The 17140-nt window shown below is 33.3% G+C and overlaps 1 protein-coding gene across 1 annotated transcript in view; it reads left to right on the top strand.

The window, feature by feature from the left end:
• LOC137397059 (growth hormone secretagogue receptor type 1-like) overlaps positions 1–17140 on the top strand; it is a 58559-nt gene that overhangs the window by 2675 nt on the left and 38744 nt on the right. The window lies entirely within an intron of this gene.

Here is a 17140-nt window from a genome sequence, read left to right as displayed (position 1 = left end):
TGTTGTTTATCACAAGTTCGAGAAAAGTCTGCAACCGTAGGTTGATCGATAAAAAAACAACCGTCGGTATTATACTTTTCGACCCCATCAGCAAGAAAAACGTGCCTCAGGCTCGTGAATAGTATATGTAGCAGTTTATGAAGGTGTTGACTGGAGTGTTATGTAGTCGCAATTGCTTTCACCTCAGTTTTCACTTTGTGATTAATAGAATTTAGAGATGAAAGACACTTTAACAAGATATGCTTTGATGACAAAGCAGCTGACAAATGCTTGGAATCAATATTAAAATTTATGACAACTCAATGCTTTTTATAGTTTCACAGTGATATTTTCAACTGTGAAATACTTCAACAACATGTTCAATGACTAAAATCAAAATATGACTGTCTTGTTAATTTTTCTTTGTGATCAGTTCTTTTTTTGGTGCTCATGTAATTTTTGATTGCAACCTTTATTATAATAATGACAGTTTTTGTTTTTCTATCTTTCCAATGTTATTATAAAAGCATTCCAAAAATATTGTCTTGCCCAGGAATTGTACTCACGGTGAAAGATTAAAAAAATCAGGTGTCCTACCACTACACCACTCAGGTCCCAGCAACATCATCAAATAATTTTTATGTACTGATTATTTATGATAATCTCTTACAGTGCACAGGAAACTTTCTAGTTGCTAATATTTTCGAATGGCAAACCCTTTTGATTAAACCTGCCTGTGGCAAGTTTCATGTAGTGTATGACTAAGCAGTAGACAAAGCAAGCTTTAGCATTTCTTTTATTTAAATTAATTGTCAGGAAAATGTAATTAAAACATAATCTGAGGTCCATTGGATTGAGCGTTAAAAACATAAGGAACTATTTTGAACAACAAGTTGGTAGACTTTGATCATTTCTGATGTAGTTGATAGGATGTTGATGTACTTTACTGATTGGATATTTTATAGTTCAAATAGGAGATCCAACATCATACTTTACTCATGATATTTGGCTTCCAGCAAGTTCAGCTAGAAGCTGCCAGTTTAAGCCAATCCTTAGCTATTGATGCATACTTAGGCATAGTCTTAAGATTAGTACTCTTGATGCCACACTGTTTTCATGTCTCCCTATGACACTTTCTGAGTAGAAAAAAGTTCCTTGTAGCTAGACTCATGTAAGTAAAACAACAAACAACGCCACTTAAAATGTTGAATACTGTTTTTGTTAAATAGTTCATTGCAAAAAGTTTAATTTCAAACAAAAAAATTATTCTATGTTATAATTTGCAAAAATTTTAAAAAGAGCTACGCCCAATCAAATCTTGGTAATGGTCTAACATTTTACAATTAAAACACTTTTGTATAATACAAAACGGATACTAGATAAAACATTATCAAAGGAGATAGTGACAACAACTTTTTGAAAACAATTTTTAGTAGGTGTATGAAATTATTTATATAAAGTGAGTGGAAATAAGCTTAAATGTTGTTTATAAATAGTATTCATTGAGAACTTAATAGAGAAACATTCAGTGTGACAAAAGATATATAAAAAATAAATTCAGAGCAATATATGGTTTTTTTATGTTAGAATGCAGTACTCTGCAGTACATGTAGACATATTTATATCACAATGATCTTCTATACTTTGTGAGCTTTATTGAAAAGTTACAAAGGAGATTTCTCATTGTCAGCCTCATGTTTTTTGTCAGGTTCTTTTTTAGTGCAAATAAAATTTGGGGCCGGATGCCCTTTTTGGCATCAAAATGCATGGTTTAAAAACCCGACTCGTTGCTTGGTAGTGCTTAGCTTTAATCAGCTCACCAACTCTGCTCTCCATTTTTAGATGTATTTTATCACGACTAAAATAGTGAATAAACATTAATTGTACATTACTAAATGTTTTGTTGACAGATGGACCTTAAGATTCTGATACAGAGAGTTCTCTGCAAATTTTCTTGTTTTTCAACAGAAGAGCCAGAGTTTTCTGCTACAGCTACCTCTCAAACAACAATACCAGTCAGTGTGGATGCATCTAACATACCTACTTCCCACTTTATTCAACATATATAATACTTAATTCAAGAATTCATATTCAGGTTGTATATATAATGTAAGTGCATTGTAGGAAAATTTGATTGACAAGTGACTAGCAAGTTTGTACATATGATTATAATGTATGCACATATGATTCCTATTATTTAAATTGAACTGTAGAATGTGTACATAAGACATTTAGCTGTGTACATGCTGTAAATAAAGTTGACATCAGTTTTTAGTATTGTTTTTGATGCAAATGTATTGTGGTAACAATTACACATGTTTCAGTATGAAAATAGATTTTCAAAAGCAAGTCAGTGAATGTTAGATTTTCAGACTAAAGCAATGAATGTTATATTTGAATTGCACAATACTATGTTGACAATACCATAGCATTTATATTTCATAGCATTACCCATAAAACACTATGTGACAAAATGTATTTTGCTATACATCTTGTTAATACTTTCTTCAGACTAGTTAGTTGACAATTGAACTTTTTCTTCTTGTCTATATTGACTGAAGCAAAAAAGTTTCTTTTTATTGTCTTGTTATAGTCAGTGATTTTGAAATTAAAAATTATGGTATTTAACCAAATCCATTACAATATCATTCAAGTTTCAATTGGGATTCTACCAGATTACTACATTAAATTTAGCATATCATTTTGTAACTCGCTATAATACCAAAGACAAAACCATTGATCAATAAAATATATTGTAGTTGGAGTGTAAAAAGTTCCAAGTTCTTAGTTAATCTATAGTTAGCTGGACGTTTCTCCACAAACCAAACAGTACTATGTTGCTATAAGGAAATAAGGAAACCACCACGAATGCAGCCAAAATAGTAGTATTTTGTCAATTAATCAGGATTAAGGTTTAGTAACTATTGCTAAAGAGTCTGACAAAGCTGTATCAGTTCTGCTTTTAAAGTTGGTAAACTTGTGTTATTGTTGAAAATTGCTGCGCTTTCAATGATTTTTCTCTCGAAAGCTATTAGATACATCGGAAAACTGATATAGCAGTAGGGTTAGTTGCAATCTGGATGAATGTCTAAATAAATTAACACCAGGATTAAAATCTTTTCAAATGGTTACAGTTGGCTGAGTGCATAATCATAAACATTGGTGCTTGTGGTATATATGGAAGCCGGGCTTTAAAGCGATTTGGATTTAAACACACACTTTGTTGAACTTGCAAAGCTTTCAGCTACTAAGACATGACAGTGATGGAAAGTATAACAAATGATTTATAGCTGGGTATTTATAAAATGAAACGGAAAATTTGGTATTCATAGAATGCTGCAATTCCTAAAGGTCTGTAAGTGCCAACTTTCCAAAACGCGTGGAAGTGCCAATTATCATAAATGACTACTGCTACTGGAAGGTGTACATGTATGGCTTTGATAGAGTATTTTACACACATTCCAATATTATTATAATATAGGTTTAAATTTATAAGGGCAAGCAAAGTTCATGTCAATATCTAGGCTTTTCTTCATGATATCCCTGACTTCTATTTTTTTAACTTACTTTTTACTTACATATGTACGCATGTTGGATTGTATCATTGCTGATAATGTGATATGGTCTACTATGCTGAAAGTTTTACAATAAAACATAATTATATAATCAATCTAAAAGATAATACTATTCTTAAATCAAACACATATTTTTGAATAAGTGCTCTTCAATGTTGCGGTGGTATGTATCAGGAAAGTTTCTAGCACTTGAGAGCACCTTGGTAAACCCAGAATAGCTAATGTAGTTCCTTAGGTAGTGTAGTACATACTGTAAGTATAGCCACTTTTTAATGAAATTCAGTTTAAAAACTGTCAAACCGTGGCCGTTTTATATACATGTATTATTTAAAACCTTCGTTGGACATCATGTAGCTAATTGAGAAAGTCATAATTTTATGGCAATTTTTTTGTGTTTGTAACTTGTAGTGCCAGTTCATATTAACCATTTCAATGAGTTTGATAAACTTGGATTTTGTGTAACTAACCGGCATTACAAAGCTGGCATGCACAAAAACCAAACGAACTAACTAGTAACTCTACAGATATAAACAACTATGACTCAGTGAGTAGTTGAAATCTTAGTAAAATAAAGAGAAGAACTTGTGAGCTGATTAAATGTGTTGACGCGTTCTTCTTTTGGCTAAAAAAAAACCTTCCATCTGAGGTGGTCTAGATGATCACAATTCATTATGAAGCGGTGTTGGCAGAGCATACTGTTGTACTTATTGGAGATTAGGTGTAGCTATTGTGCAAAGCACTATATTGCTGGTATGTAATCCTACGGGTGCAGGCTAATAGCAAGGAGGAGGTTAGAGTGGCATCACTGCAGCTTGGTGCTGCATAACCAATTTTGCTGTTTTGCCCACAATTTCAGCTGAGGATTTGCAGGTAATTGCCTACTCTAGATTTAGCAGCAATTGAAAACGCTTCATTGTTGACAAAAATAAATATTTTTACTGTTAATCAATTGTTCATGTTTCAATAGCCAAAGTTGTACTAGTCTACTAACCCACTAGTTTTGCTAAAAAACATTATCAATAAACCCGGTTGGCAGTCTCATCATTTGGGGATTGAGTTGAACATAATTGATATGAAGCCACTTCCTCATGCTGTCATGTGCCTGCTTGAGACTTCATCTTGGTCGCTTGACTCCCAACCTGCCATATGTGAATTAATGTTTTTCTTATGCCAATAGGACATGCTTTTAGGACTTAATTGAGGTTTAGGGTAGATTTTTGGCAAGCAAACCTTTCTGGATAAACAAATTCTCCTTACTTCCATGAATTATTCATACTTTGACGGCAAGAGGATCTGAACACCTATTTTGTTTGACACCTGGCATTACAATTGTTGAAGAAGCATATTAGAGATTGAGTTTTTTCAAAGACACCTTAGCCATACCACAAAACTGATAATTGTATTTAGCAAAAAATATGCTAGTAGTTTGAGTTTTTAGTTTAATTGATACTTTTGATTGTGAGTTCTGATTGGTTTTACAACAGTTAGGCTAATTGTGAGTGCGTTCAGGTTATAAAAACACACCCGTTGAGAGACTTGTGGCCGCTTTAGTCAGAAAATCAATTTCAAAATTTACTATAAGAATAACTTTGGAAAATAATAATGAGAGTAGAAAAACGCTTCCTTGCAAAATTATTCAATAAGTAAAACGAAACAATATGGCCACGATATGTAAGCAGCTTTCCACATCCTAGCATGGTTGAAGGCCTTTAACTATTAGCTCTGCATAATTAGTTGTCTGCTGTAGAAACATTTCAAAGAAAGCAACAAGGGGTCTAGCAAATCATTCATAAATGTGGTAAAAATGATACACACTCTTCCATAGACAAACCTAACTTTTAACACTGTCAGCTCCACTTTAGACAATAATAGATATTTCTCGCATTTTTGTTCTAGTAAATTAACAAGACGAGTTTTATGAAAACAATTACTTGAATGATTTGTAATGTTTACTAACGTTTGCCACCCCTAATGAACACTAGCATTCGTTACCTAAGGCTCAATCAGTTCATAGAAATTGATGGATGTAGACTGAGTTCCTAAAATTGATATCACTTTGAGAATCACAGCATTACTTGTATTATCCACCTGGTAACAACTTTTATACTATGACTTCTTAGATTATTTGATCTTTTGGATTAGATTGTATTTCATTGATTGTATTATGTTATATCGTATTATGAATCACATAGTGGGTAATATGATTTTCAATGAAAATTGACTTGTACAATATTTTGATACTAATATGCACTTTGCTCTATGTTGTACTAACTTTTAACTTTGGGAAAATTCTTTTATACTCAACTAGACTCAAGCGGTTTTTGTTTTTTGTGTGAATCGCAATGTCAATCACAGTTGTCGAGATAAATTAACTTTGACCTCTGTTTTGTTGTATGCTCTCTTGTATGATTTGACAGACTTAGGGTTCATGATTGGTTTCTGCAACAGCCACATAAGTTCGTTTTATATAACTTTAGGGTTACATTAGTTTTTTCTGATGCACAGTGCTATAAAAACTAAATCTATTTTGATCTTCTGTCTACCATTGAATGTTAGTAATGTCTATAGAACACCAACAGTTTCTAAAAGCAATTTTTTTATTTCAGATATGATGGATGTCAGTCACGCAGTTTATACACTCCAAGTATCCTAATTGTCTCACTTTAAAGATGCAAACTAATTGATATTCTAAACTTTCTGCTACATAAACTTATAATAATATTTTTAAGTATTTTAAAGTTATATTTGTTATATTTGAATTTACTGCTAGAAGTTCATGAATAGAAGTGGTCAAGTGTAGGATCCAGTCATGTGAATTTTGGTAGCATATTTACATTGGCATTTACAGCTGGCATAAAAACAGGCTTGACCTTGACTTAGCCAAAACCTGTAACTTTGACTTTAAGCCAAATTCTCTAGATATGGTCATTCAACAATATTCACTCTAATTATCTTCACGGTTCTTCCAACTATAAAAAAATTTGCTCAAAGATATTGAAGCAAATTGTATATATGAACTATCAGGATTTGAATTTAAAAGTTAATTTACATATTTTAGCTCCTAGTTTATGTGAATATGACAATATACTTTTTCCTCAATCTTTTTGATTTATTTGTTATTTGAAGACACCAAGCATTTTACTTGTTGTTATCCTAACCTGGTAATAATGTCTTTTTAGAAAAAAAAACAACTAGATTTGCATTCACTAGACTTTACAATTTTCTGTAGCTAATTTAGTTCACTATGAATGCTGGTTGTCTGAGATCAACTAGGACTACGATTATGTCACTAGGCCTTTCCTTGTTATTTGATGTTTAATGTCAAGGCGTTATCCAAAATTGTGAGATTTCTAGCTGTCATAAATCTTTATACTTAAATATTCTCGGTTCTCATCAAAAATGAAGCTCAAACGTCTGTTGATCATGGCAACAGCATGATAATGTATGTCTGTGATTTTGTCAGTAGAAATTTCCTTGAAGCTGATCTCTACATATAGCAATGATCTGAATTTATAGGCTTGACAAATAACTGCTTCCCTGTACTTACCATATTTTCCTTGTGATGCAGTATCTCTGGTTACATATTGATAAAAACTCTTTGATTACATAGTCAGGAAAAATAGTATAAGGGCTTTAGTCCTTAAGCAGCATGACTCAAACACTAAAGCTTATGTCTGCAACCAAAAAGCAGAACTGCGTGTCTAAAAGCGGATTAACAGTGAAACAATGACATCATTAATAATCTGCCGTTACAAAATTGCTTTTTTATGCAGTAACTAAACCTGAATTTATGTAATCTTTTTCAATTTGTGATCTGCCAAAGTATTTGATGCATTAGCAACTTTTCTTGGAGTAGATCTTTGATGCAAAGATGATTGTACAAAGTTGGCTTGCTAAAAGTTGTTTATCCAGGATGATTGGTGCAAACTTCAGCATAAAATCTAAACAAAACAGACTTCTTCATGAGTGCCAAAAGAAATTATGTGAGGTCATGAGTTTTGTCACAAAACCAATAGGTATACATCTGCAATTAAATCTTTTGCAGTTTAAAACATGTTTTGATTTATTACAGTACAGCTTGGAAAGTTGTGGAAAAAAAACCATAAAGTTTGCCCACTTTAAATGAACTTGCATTACAGAAAGTCAGCCAGACAAGTTTGATTGAACTACGTTCTAGCCTGTACCAACCTGAGATCAAAGATAATAATTTGATACTAACTGTACAAAAGTACATGTATGTCTGCTTTTTGCTTCTGATTCTACACCAAAGAAAGGTTGTTTAATTCACGATAAAAATGCATTGTAACTATTTCCTCTTGACTGTCATTATACTCACTTAATGCATCCAAACTTAATTTAATAAATGTGTATCAAACTATATTACACATTTTTAAAGTTTCATTTGCAAAGCAACTTGAACAGTTCATAAGATAAACAAATGTTTATTCGTAAAAAAAACAACACGGCATCTGCTAATTATTTAAAAAAACTCTGACCAAAGTGAATAACGAAAAAAATTGATCAAAGATTTGCAATGTCATGCAACTTCTTCATTTGCTGTCTTTGACTTTTCATAGTTTTATGACTTCTCAGTGTCAGAGCAAACAGACAAACTATTTATTTGCTTTTATATGTTATAAGTAATATTATATTATTAATTTACAAGTATTTATTTGCACAAAATAAAAAAGATATAGCCAAAGAAACTTGCTAAGCAGCTACTAAGGCCCAGGTGAATATGAAAGAAAATTAGAAATATGACTAATGTGAGTAGATGTAGGTCTGCCTAATACTCATAGTAACCTTTGGCTACTGATTCTGTAGTCTAATGGTGATGTGACCAGACATTGTGGAGTTATTTATTGTATGTTTCTTAAATAATGCTACTTGGTTAAAAGTGTCTGCTCACATTTTACCTAATGCCTTTAAAGTAGCCAGCAATTCTAAAGTCGGTTTCCTTCTACGACGTCGTTACTTGAACCACCATTCAGCATTTTATCAGTGTTTAATATTTAGTATTGATATTTTGTTACTTAAAAAGCTAAGTGATTCAATGCTATTTTGAAATAATGTAGATCTAATTCAAATTTTTTGACAATTGCCAGGAACTTGAAAAACCTTTTAGTAGAGCTTATTAGAAAGTATTATAATTTTTGTACTCTTTGAGCTTGCTTTTGATGTTTGAGGTGATCTGACTTTCAGGATGTTTTGAGACAAAAATTAAATGTAGTTAAAAGGCTAAGAAAAAAGATTGGGTGCAAAAATGGGATCACTAGTTTGCTGCTGCCTGTTTCATTTTTATTTACATCAGCTATTGCGTACAAATTGCAGAAATACGCATTTCTATTTGGTTAATCTCTATACCAATGAGCAAACCGGATGTCATAATGGCACTTTTGCTCAAATCAAAACCTTTTAGCGGCAATCAAGTTGTGTTGATTTTAATCTAAAAACATTCCAGCAGTTTGATTACCACAAACGTCAAAACTTTTTTTTATAAAAAATTACTAAAATTTTGTGGATGTTGAGCTTTAAATGCACATTAATTATGTAATACACTGCTTATCAGTGCAACAGCTCTTTTGTAGCAGCTTAACAGGCTATATGAAAGTTTATAAGGAATCCTGATAAGGTACTTGGTGAATTTTCTAGAAATGAATTCACTATTTTTATAAGCTTCTTGGTAGGCTTTGTCATATAAGTTTTTAAGTTTGTTAGTAGTAGCATGTTCATAGCTTCCGTTTGTTTTCTTTGCGCTTTCATGAGTTGAATTACCCTTCATGAGTTGAATTGAAACAAATCGAACTTGTACGCATTATTATATTACGTTCTTATTGCTACTATCAATTTTACACATAAAAAATATATAACATTATTTAATTTTGATAAAATTATGATATGTGTAACAAATGCATACATATTAGTATCTAAAAATAAAATAAATATGTATGCAATCGTTCTAATGAATTTATGGAATGATTAAGATCATTTCAGTAAAATGTTCAGGTTTGTTAAAACATCTGATTACAAAAATTCACTCTTTATCTTTTTTGTTGATTTTGTTGGTTTCAATAAATTGCAACGTAAGCCAATTTTCAGATTCAAATTTTACAGATGTTTAGTCAATGTTAGTTTTAATATGTTGGTTGGTTTACGCTGTTACTTAGAAACAGCTTTTGGAAAGAAAGCCCTGTGAATGCCGGTATTCTGGTTGCTAAGGCTTCTGACGCACTCCACGCAATGCCGTCAGGGATAAAATGATTAATCGCTCTATCCAAAAAATCTGTTATATCAATTATTCAGCTGTTATTACTCTGGACAAGAGCCTGCTACGACATGTCGTCTATATGATTATATAAGAAGCTTCAGAGCTTTAAAAGTTAAAATGATGTGAGAATAGGGTTATGCAAATAGACGCTTGTTCAACTGAGTTGATAAGCTAGCACGATCACGACAATTAATCCTAACAGTACACAGTATACACACAGTATCATGCGATGAAACTGTAACATGATCTATATGAACAATAGACACAAAAATCCTATGAAATACACATAGAACTCTTTGAGTTCTATGTGTATTTCCTGCCACTGTGTATTATTATGCCTACCACTGAGTTTTGGAGGTTGGCAACCTTTATCAGAAACAAAGGTAGTTAAACAAGACATAATGCATATTTCACCATTTCTTAGTCACATTTTTCTGGTTGAGGTTTTAACTGAATTGCTAAGCATGACAGCTATAGAGCTTCCAAAAGGCAACTTCCATCACAGATCAAATAGACAAAAATGATCTACCGGATGTACTAGAAACAACTCATCATTAGCAGATACCAGCAACTAGCCAAAATCATAGCCCTACACCAAATGGCAATACCACAGTCTGTTAAAAAACTAGCGTGCAACATGTATGCAATACGTTTGGCCTTAAGGAACCAATACATTGATAACAAGCTCTAAGTGTTGAACAACTTATGTGTGGAAAGCAGGCAATGTGTTGAGATCTTATGAGATTGCTTTACCTGGTCAAATAATCACATCTTGAAAACGTGGTAAATAATGCAAAAATGGACAAGTATAGCAAGAGGGCTATTTTGATAAATATAGCAGAACCCAATGACTGCCACATATTCAGCCAAAAAATGAAAAGAAGTGGAGAAATATCTTCTTCTTGTTAAAGAGATTTAAGAGTGCTGGCATGTAAGAGCGATATGATTCCAATATTCATTAGAGTATTGAGTGACATTAAGGTGTCAGGCTGGCTTAGTGGTATCATCTTTGACTATCAACCATGGAGTTGGTGGTTTGAGCCCTGCTTAATGCCAATTTGACAAAAAGCTTTCATCAAGCTTTCAACCCTAAATTGTTTGGTTTTTCGGATCTAGACCTTAACTTGGAGGTCCCATGTATCACAATGACAATGTGGGCACGTTAAAAATCCACCTCTGTCCTTCGCACATTGGACTAGTGAAATGGCTACCTGGCTCTGTCAGACTGGACGTGTTACAAAATGTATCCCTTCAGGTTAATCTGACAATTCCAGAAGATGCCCTTGATAAGTGTTAGGACTACCCAAGGTAGCTAATAAAAAACTAGTCCTGGTGGTGTGTTTCTCTACTAGAGAACACTACCAATCATTGTCACTACATGACAGAAGCATGCCATTATTACTATTATTGAGTGCCATTACCCCTGCACATCAAATATGGCTAAGCCTACACAACATCAACACAACACCAACAATATCACACCGCTAAAATCTGGACACAAGTGCGCAAGAGAAGAACAGAGCTTGACTAAGCATTATGACTCACTTATACTAGCAGGAGGGAGACAACAATTTATATGACTATATACATACTTTTTAAACCCTGATTTTAAATATAGGTAATTTCTTGAAGGAAACAAAACTGCTAGTCTAGTATGCACAGTAGTCAAGTGATTACTTGGACTTCATAAACCTTTAACTCAATAATATGGATAGATTGAGTCTGAAATGCTTCAGGGACTGCCATGATCATAGGTAGAATAAAAACAGAGCAATAAAAACAGCCTATGATTAAAAGTCAGCAATCGAAAAGGTAGCTATGACAGCTCTTTCTAAATCAATGGTGCTCAACAATTCTTGATAATAATGTAAAAAGATTTTTTTTAGGCGAAACTGCCTTCATTTAATAAAAACTTGCTAGATGCATGGAGGTCTTCCTGAGACTTGTGCATGCGTGTTTGGTTCTGTTTGGAACTATCTGAAACAGCACCAGATGAATGAGTGATGAATCTTCAGACAACTTTGACGTTGCTTTGCTGTAAAACATCACAATATATCATGACTCATTTGACAGGCTCTGAATTAGGCAAAAAAAGACAATGAGATCAAATTTTGTACTCTTTTATCAAATTAGCAAATTGTGGTATGCTTCTTCAAAGAGAAAATCCAATATACTCAAGCATTGTTGATGCCTACCAGCCAAATAATTTTTTGTTAGGTTGCACTGAAATCAATAGACTACCACTTCAAAATCTGAATGGTTATGCTGCAATAAATTATAGTTGTGACATTCGATTAAAATTTAATGTCTTGTCGTGCTCATAAGTATTGGCTTGCAATAATCTCAGTTTATAACCTAGCGGTATATTTCTTACATTTTATAATCGGATGGCCAATGCCTGACATTTTATAATTAAGTGGTAAAGGTTCTGCATTTGAGTTTCTGTTGGCAAATTAAAACTGATCAATTGAAATATAAATTACTTTTTAAGTCAACTTGATTAAATTTTATGGTTTGTAAGGCAAAACCAATCAATAAGGCAAGTTCTAAACACCATTACTACCTCGAAGGGTAGTCGTGGTCAAGTGGTCAAAGGGTCAATCGGGTTAGTTGACTAGGGGTTGCGTTGTTTAAGGGTCTAAAACACCTGACCTTCATACAGTGACCATAGTTTAATTGCTACCACTCCCCTCCATCACGAATATTCTTGGTCATAAAGGAAATGAAACTCAAACGTTTTTTTTTTGCAACTAAGCATGCTCCCAGCGAACAAGGTTCCTTCACCCTGGGATCAGATATTCATAGCAGCAAAGGTGTGTGCAGCGTTACTCTCAGACGACACACAGAGCCTTTTCTTGTAGTAAGCTAAGCAAACACTACACTGAAATTCTAACTGATAAGTCACACACTCTTTTTAATTTGTATTGTGGTATGTAAACGTATATAAATACATGTACATGACTTTTTTTCAACCAGGCTTCTGATTTCGCGTCTTAAGATCTTATTTGTTTCCAATAGCACACAATTCTGTCACTCACAAATGATGCTCACTGCAAATATTTGGGCAAACAACATTACATGTTTGTAATTTTGGCTAGAAACGTCTGAGCCATGCAGCAAGGAATGTGCAGAAGTGCTTGACTGCAAAGGGTTTTTATGTGTAAAATTTCGTTTTTATCACTGCCAGTGGTCTTTGGCGAGAATCGAAACCCAACTTGTTTTTTGGAAGTCAGGCTTTTTAAACTGCTTTAATACAAACAATATATAGTGCACACCCTGATTACAAACTCCCAGTTTTACGATATTTTGATTCTGATATAGAACAAAATGTTTCTTCACTTTCTCAATACAAAATCTTTTCCATTATACGATATCAACCAAAAATATCTTTAAAAATTCAAATTAAATAGTTGGTTTGTTTAGTACACTAGAATAACAGAGATGTTGATATGTTGATATTGATATATGTTGATATGCTATTTGTCAAAATCCCTCCCACAATGGTTGATAGAAGTATGATGCTTGCTCTTTTTCAGATCAGAATTAATCGTTAAAGCTAAATTTATATTGCAAAAAAAACTAGTATCAGATGAGAAAGATTAAGACAATAACAGCATTGAAGTTGACTTTAGCAAAATACATATACAAATTTAGTTTTAAGTGAGTAAGTAAGCTAAACTCATTTACATTTAAACTCCCTGTCTATGCTATATGTCTGTCTCAAAGGTAAAAACTCTCTATGTCGTGTACTGCACATAACACATTGTAGTGTTACATGTTATTGCAGATCATAACTGCTAAATACAATAAAGTTATTGTCGGTAACTATAGTACTAATGTTAATATATTACTGTGAGATCAATTTTTATTATGTACAAGAAATTTATTAAATTTGGGTGTGTTCAATAAGCGGGTGTTGGGATTAGATAACTACTATATGTTTCAATATGGGTTTCATATATTCTTCTCTATGGTGCCAACACTGAAACTAATAAATGTGAGATGACAGAGGTCCACTGCATACATTGAACAATATACTCTCAGATACAAACAATTACAACAGTAAATTATGATTTTTTTATCTAGCTAAAACAGTCATTATATATGGTCGTACCAACAAGCATTAAAACTCAAGGTTAAAACAGATAAATCAAAGAGACTTACAAAACCATTAAACGAGACAAAAGTGCCATTTTAGGCTCACAGCACCACAAAAACGCAACGATTTTTTTACATCTTCAACTCCTTAAAACTTATAAAATAGAATTCTAGTTTAGTAATTGCTAATATACTCATAAATTTGCTGAATAAGTATTATTTGAATCATCATATTTCAGTGTAGCGTGTGGTGCATGTTCTCTGTGAGGTGGTAAAACTGTAATGGCCTAGTGCCTGCAGAGTAAGCATTATTAGTGTCAAGTATATTATTTAGCTGCCTAAGATGTCAAGTAGTGACGGCAGTCAGAATCTCCGCTAACAGAAGCATTCTGGGAAGAATTCTCATAATCTAATAGTTGTTTTCGAGCTATCAGTCATACCACAATATTGATGTACCTATAATAGAGCTCCAGTGTCATGAGTCAACAGAAAGATTATGAGTTACATGCAACAGACCGTAAATAAAAATTGGGTTGCTCTCATGATCAGTGACCTAAAAGACGTTGTAATTGCCCTTGAACTCATCTCGATCTAAGTCATATTTTAAAACAAGCTGGTGTAGCTACAACGTGTTACAAAGAAAAATTTAAATTAGGGGAAATTGTGGTAAAAATTCTAATAGTTTGATAGCTTAGTTTATAGAATTTTCAAAAATTCAGTAAGAAAAGTGGTAGCTTAGGTAGGGCTATACTCAATGAGAGAAATTGGTGTTGAAGCAATGCTTTGCGATGGGAGTCATAGCTGGGGTCAGTCGTTGTGACAATAATTGATGCTCAGACTAGGATCTGTGGTAAAAATTGGTGCTTAAGCTAGGGTCACTGACAACAATGGGTGTTGGAGCTACACTTTCATAGAAAAATTGTTGCTAAGCTAAGGTCTGTGATGCAGGTGATATTAGAAACTATGCTATGTGACAAGTATGGTTGTTGAGATTAGGGTCTACAAAGCGAGATGTCGCTGAGATTAGGCTAAGAGAAAGAATTGGAAGTGGTGTGGGATGGAAGTGGTGGCTGAGGCTAACCTCTGTACACGAGTGGTAGCTAATGCTAAGCTCTTGAGCAATCTTGGTTGCTAGACTAGACTTAGTGATGTAACTGCTTGTACGGCTCGATGTGCCTTTACGGTTCAATAAGTTTGTTTAACATGATTCGATCTTAACAGTTTATATCACGCTGCGTGGCGCTAATCTGCACCAAAATTTGCTCACTGAGCTCATGCAGAGCAATAATGCTAGAAATTCACATCCCAACTTTATCGCTAGCGAGATGCATTTCGATTGGTTGGTTTTTACCAGAATGCAAGTTTATGGCAAGTTATCATTGTTTTATTGATGTTCACCAACGTATAGCAGCAGAATTTTGCTATTTTGTTACAACTGAAACATCATCAAAACGAACACTGAATTGTTTGTAAGTTTATTGAAATCACTCCCAGTCCTGTACAACATAACACATGAAAACTAAAAATTGTTAGTCAGAAACCAACATTTGGAATCAATCGTTGACTAGGTTGACCATCATGAGAATGGTGAAACTTTTATATATTAAATGAAATAACTACTATAAAGTAACATATATATAAAGTGATAAAATATTGTTAGTAAAAATACAATAATCGTTTTTAGCTCTTCATGTAGTGGAGAATCTGTGAAAGTGAGATAGGCCTAATAACAAAAGGGGAAATTGTTTACGTCATTGCCAAGACGGCACCATTTTGACTAACCTAAATTTATTAACAGCCCCGAAGAAACTAATGATACACATTTTCATTGGCAGCTTGTGAGCATGACCATGATGTCGTTTGTTGGTGAATTGCTCAAGTGGGTTTAGGCACACGCCAGTCAAATCACCGCCCTTCCCCTTATACACATGATAAAATTGCCTATTGCTTCTGGACCTCAAAGTTTTATTTAGAGATTTTAGAGATTTAGACACAAGTTCACATGGAATATGTTGATCTCCTTTAATAAATGGAAGCTAATGTGTTATAGTTAACCTTTTTGGGCTTTTTCCATTTTTTCCAATACTGGTCCAGAAATGAACCTCAGCTCAAAAAGAATGGTAAAATGTTTCCCCATGTGATCTTATCCCTTTAGAAAATGAGCTGCAAAGTTTTTTTAATTTTCAATTTTCACAAGCTTACAAAACTTTTGTTGCTTCAGGCAACATATGTTCTTGTTTAATACAGAATTTTCAAGCCAATTCAAAAATTAGTTGCTGAGATATTAACAAAATTCTAAGAGCCTTTTAGTTGATTGAGAAATGAACAATTGCTGCTGCCAGAACATGACTTCCTCAAAAGACTTCCAATTGAAATTTCTAATAGTGAAGAACGAAAAAATAGAAAAAAAGCAATAAACCTTCTGGCAACGACAAAAACTTGACACCAAAATTATTTGCCATTTTCTTTATAAAGAATGTGAAAACACTATGAGGCCTAGCGTATATTAACCATCAGGCTTCTGCAGTTCCCTCTCAAACATCACACCTTTGAAAAGGTGTGAAAAACCATTTGCTACATTTCATTTCTGTTTTTTGGTCTTTCTACAAGCATTGTGGATTAAATCAAAGGAGGAAAATCAAATAGAGTTGTGCCATCCTAAATGCTTTTATAATTGTTTGAAATTTCTCAATGCAGTCTAGAATCAAGCAACTTGCTTGCACGTCAAAGGTTAGGCTTCAAAATGTCAAGTAGCAAAAACTTTCGACAAGTTGCCTCATTATCTTCATGCCTTTCTGCACGCAGTAACTGTTTGGCGCCACCACATTACAGAGCCTTACATAACCAAAAACCAATTTAATTCCGTCGATCAGCTGATTTTATGTGAGCGCGTGATCTTTTTGTAATAAACTGGCTAGACACAGTAGTCATAAGCACATGTTCTGCCAAGTTTTTTCGAATTACGTTATTGCAACACTATTAGATCTGCATGTGAGTTGTTATAATATTTGTTACATATGGTTTGTTGAAATTTGATTGGATAAGCTTTATTACGGCTAATTAAAAGATCATTAAAGGTTTATTCATAGATCTAATTAAGTTAATAGTTCTATTGATGATAAATTTTTTAGACTGTTAGTTATGACACATGCCTATGGCATAATCATTTGGGTCGAAAGTTCAAATTGGTTTTAACAATGATATTACACAATTTATCCTT

This window comes from Watersipora subatra, chromosome 5 (genome assembly GCF_963576615.1).
Source record: "Watersipora subatra chromosome 5, tzWatSuba1.1, whole genome shotgun sequence".
Taxonomy (NCBI): Eukaryota; Metazoa; Bryozoa; class Gymnolaemata; order Cheilostomatida; family Watersiporidae; genus Watersipora; species Watersipora subatra.
The sequence above is the reverse complement of the archived record's forward strand: the minus strand, read 5'-3'. Positions and strand labels throughout refer to the sequence as shown.